Source organism: Anarrhichthys ocellatus, unplaced genomic scaffold (genome assembly GCF_004355925.1).
Source record: "Anarrhichthys ocellatus isolate YVR2014 unplaced genomic scaffold, GSC_Weel_1.0 scaffold3154, whole genome shotgun sequence".
Lineage (NCBI taxonomy): Eukaryota > Metazoa > Chordata > Actinopteri > Perciformes > Anarhichadidae > Anarrhichthys > Anarrhichthys ocellatus.
Genome location: NW_022283128.1, coordinates 1 through 4,271, shown reverse-complemented (window position 1 = coordinate 4,271; position 4,271 = coordinate 1). Strand labels below are relative to the sequence as shown.

General features: G+C 38.5%; 1 long non-coding RNA gene across 1 annotated transcript; it reads left to right on the top strand.

Moving 5' to 3' along the window:
- Positions 1–999: 999 nt before the first annotated feature.
- On the top strand, positions 1,000–4,264 carry LOC116378779 (uncharacterized). Its single transcript, XR_004212333.1, has 3 exons — positions 1,000–1,981; positions 2,109–2,163; positions 3,089–4,264. It is a non-coding gene; the product is annotated as an uncharacterized LOC116378779 (long non-coding RNA).
- Positions 4,265–4,271: the final 7 nt, after the last annotated feature.

Sequence of the window (4,271 nt, the reverse complement as noted above, 5' to 3'; positions counted from 1 at the left end):
TGGTCTTAATGAAGATGATTAAAACAAGTCGGACTTTAAACTCCTGAGTGATGTCAGACCTTCAACATTTTCTTTTGCATTTCAATTTCCTTGAAGGTTTTAAAGCACAGAAACGTACGAGTCACCCTGGATTATTTAACAATACTTAAAGACTTCTGATCTCATCTTTGTTTCTTAGAAATCAGTTTGATGTAGTAACCATCAACCTCAGCTGCCAATGCTTTGGAGAAGAAGGCAGTCAGGATGGAGAATCAATTCAGAACGCTTCGTCACTGTTGACCAATTCATCAAGAATTGACGCAGAATCGTTAGCCGACATTAGCTGCTCTGTGATTGGATGTTTCTTAGGCAAGGCAAGTTTAAAGTGCTTTACATAATGCATTCAACAGGAATGCAGCGTTAAGCATTCAAATGGAAAAGAAAGATGAAAAGCAGAGAAATTATTATATAAGGGTAACATTTAAGTGCAAAGTGGAAAGTAATTAGTGTATATGGTTTCATCAAAGGGAGTTGAGAACATAAAAGTATTATATTGTCTGAAAGTTTGCTCTGTGGTGTGTAGTAAGTAAATGCTGCTTCTACTGAAATCTCAGTTTCTAAAGAGCTTGCAGCCAAGTACGTCAGAGCTGAATAAGACATTTTTAGGCGACCAAATTAACTTTCATAAAGAGAAAACACGGAGTAAAAGGGTTAAATTTCTTACACAAAAACACAGACAACTCCCAAACCGGTCAACTCTCTGGTAGAGACCTGTCAATCACTGTGTAGCCCCGCCCTAAAGCATCCCCTGCTTTATGGTCTGTGTGACTCTAAATGGACCATAATGTACTAAATGAACATCATGCTGTATTGAAGAAGACTTGAAACTAGAGATTGAGACCATAAACTCATGTTTACAATGTTTACTGAGGTAATAAATCAAGAGAGAAGTAGAGTCATTTTCTCATAGACTTCTATACAACCAGAGGAGTCGCCCCCTGGTGGACACTAGAGAGAATGCAGCTTTAAGACACTTCATTGGCTTCACTCTTTAGAACCGGAGGTTGCCGGCAATTTGAATCAAAGAGTTAACTGTCGACTCGACTTGAAGTGCTCTGACATTGTATTTTTAGAAACCTGGATCTCCCAAAGTCAATCCCTCCACTTTGCAACTGTATTAATTATTGTAATTCATATCAAAACGTGTATATTTCTTTTGTTGGAGTGTTTGCAGCAGTACAAATTCCTCAAATGACATTCAGCCCACAAGGCTGAGATATTCAGATGAACTATTGCCGTAATGTCTGACCGTAGCCTAACCTGTTTCTGGTTGGTGAGGTGATACTGGAAATGAAATTACTGGTGACTGGGATGTGGTTCGACTGTCGCAAGATGCAAATCTTCTCTTTCTCGTCTGGTGTAATAAGAAGTCGTCTCGTTCTTTCAGGAGTCAAATGAATGCAGTAAAGGGCTTCTTTTATCCATGCTGTTGGCCTTATTATGGGTCATTTGTTGTCTATGGTGCAGGTCTCTGAAATGTTTTTAGCAGCAAATCCTTAAAACCTTTCCAAAGAAACACCTAATTGACTGAGTGAATGGAATGTTATGGTGTCCTGTAGGTCACTGAATTCTTTTCACTCTGTACAATCTGAATGAACGACATGTCACATTTTAAAATATCAGTAGAAATGTGCAGATGGTGTTTGTCTCCCCAGTGCTGAAATTCCATGAAAATATTTTAATTCCATGTGTCAGAGAGTCAAAAATGTTTGTAAGCTGCGCACAGGAACTGAGCAGGCTTGTGTTCAATGTCTTGGTCACGGAAAAACTTCAGCAGAACAAACAGCTGCCGACAGGTTAGACGGCTGTAACGTGAATCTGACTAAAGCTGCTGTGTGTTATTGTTTTTTGCAGATCATGACTCTGGAAGACGGCTACTGAAATTCTGTTTGGTATAAAGACTCTTCAGCTACAGGACAGTGCCACACTGAGCTCTGACCAGGTAAAGGTACACTTTCACAACCCAGCGTGTGTTTTTGCCACACGCAAAAGTTTCTAGGCACGAAACTTTAATTATGTGATGAACAAAAAAAAAACACAACAGTTTGACTTTTAGTTTTCCTTTTCAGATGGAGGTGAATGCCGTTAAAAAACGCCATCGCACACGATCCAAAGGAGTCAGAAGTATGAACCTGTTCATCTGCTTTCTATTCTAATGCTGCCTACAAATGGGACTCGTGAGCTTGTGAATACAATACGTAAAGTCTATATGATCGGTGCAAGTGGTCACGTCAACAGCAACACGGACGCTGCTGTTGCCGTCTAGAAGCCGCAGAGGCAAACAATTTAGCAAACTACACCAGCGGGTAACTTAATGCTAGAAATAAAATTACAAAGTAAAGAAAAACTGTACAAATACAACTACAACATGTTAACTTACCAGCCACCGAAATCTATCTATCTATCTATTCATAAATTAACTAATTTAGCATCTGGCTACTTAGCTAATCCCACCATGCTTTAATGCTACACTGGTTACACAAAATTGACCGAACAAAGTTCACTCATCTGGCGATAGCAAAGTGCTTTTCTAGGCTGTGATAGGAGTGTGTGGATGAAAGTTTTTAAATTTCACTAATTTATGGGCTGGCTAGTTAGCTAGCTAGTTTGATGATTCCACCATGCGTTAATGCTACACTGGTTACAGGTAACCTGCTGGGTCTAAAAGTGTCCATGCTTTAGCAGTAATAATAATAATGCACTCTTAACTTATCTTTACAATATTGAATGACCAACATATTATATTATATATGTTCTTTATATTAATGTACATTGTGTAAAACATGGTGAACAGCAGATACCTCAGTAAATAATTTCCTTTCTTTTTATCATTGATTTGTTCAAAACTGGAGTGATAACAAAGAAGACAATCAGTGTGTGTCCCTTTCTATCCTCTTATGTAGAACACAAATAAGTTAATCCTTGACTCTGAACATAATTACATGTTAAGCAGAAGCTGACATACAGCAGATGTGTTAATTATTGTTGGTTGGCTGCAGATTGTTGGAGTGATAACATGAAATGTTTTTTGTTGTGTTTCTGTCTGAAGCCGCCGTTGAAGCAGTGACACAGGAGCTATTCAGGTAGGAAAACCTCTGCTGATCCAGAACACATCCATCACTGTACTTATTGTTGTGTTTTGTATTGCGTTGTTCTGTCCTATTGCGTTGTTCTGTCCTGGTTGTGGAACAGCGGGCCAGTCGTGGAGGTTTAACCTCCATGTGCTTTTTGATCGAGTGACCCAGCAATGAGTGCAAGAAGTGTTTCAGTGTTCTTGACAAGCTGAAGTCAAACTCGCTTTCAGTGAAGGTGGAGACAGATATTTTGTGCCTTTTATTTCTTATTTTTATTTGAGCGTGGGGATTTATTGTATACTTAACAATAAGTACCCACAAATATGTATCAGCCCCCGGTGATTTAAACAAAAACGAGTTTGACTTCCTGTCTTTGTAAAACTAAATATAACCAATAAATACATAGATATAAATTGTTATTTATTAGCAAAATACTTGGTAAAATATCTTCAAAACTTAGACAGGAATTAAAATTCCAGTATGTAATATATATATTATATTATTATAATATATAAATATATACACATTTAGAATTGAATTGGACAGATCAGTCCCATTGTCACAGACACCAGATCCAGCTGTTAGTCAGTATCCGCGATATACAATATTGATGCATACCTAACTTTAAGTAAAGTAAATAGGCCAGAAGCCGAAGGAGCCATATATAAAGGAACCGCTACACCACAGGATTAAATGTTTGCCGTTTGCTTTTCTGTTGAGTCCTCTAGTGCACATTTGTATGAAGCGACTTAAGTGGTCCTCGCCACAAACATGATGTTTTACCTTCTTCACGCGTGAACATAATGTAGCTTCAGATACATCGGTGGATTGACGCGTCGCACTGGCAGCCACGCAGAAGCTTTTACCAAATAGTTTTAGCCGAAGACGGAGCTGAGCTCGAAGGCAAAGTGAATAGATGAATGTAGATATTTAGAGTAAATCATGGTATTATGTCACACACTAGAGTGGGTCAGCAGAAGTACGTTCATATGTTAAAACTTTCAGTCGAATTCGACCATCACATTTTGAGGATTCGCTACATTTTGCATGATGACTGTAGAAACACACCAGCAGCTGCTGACCTGTAAATGCTGAATATCACTGTTACCTGTGTGTGTGTGTGTGTGTGTGTGTGTGTGTTTCTGCTTCACTTAATCT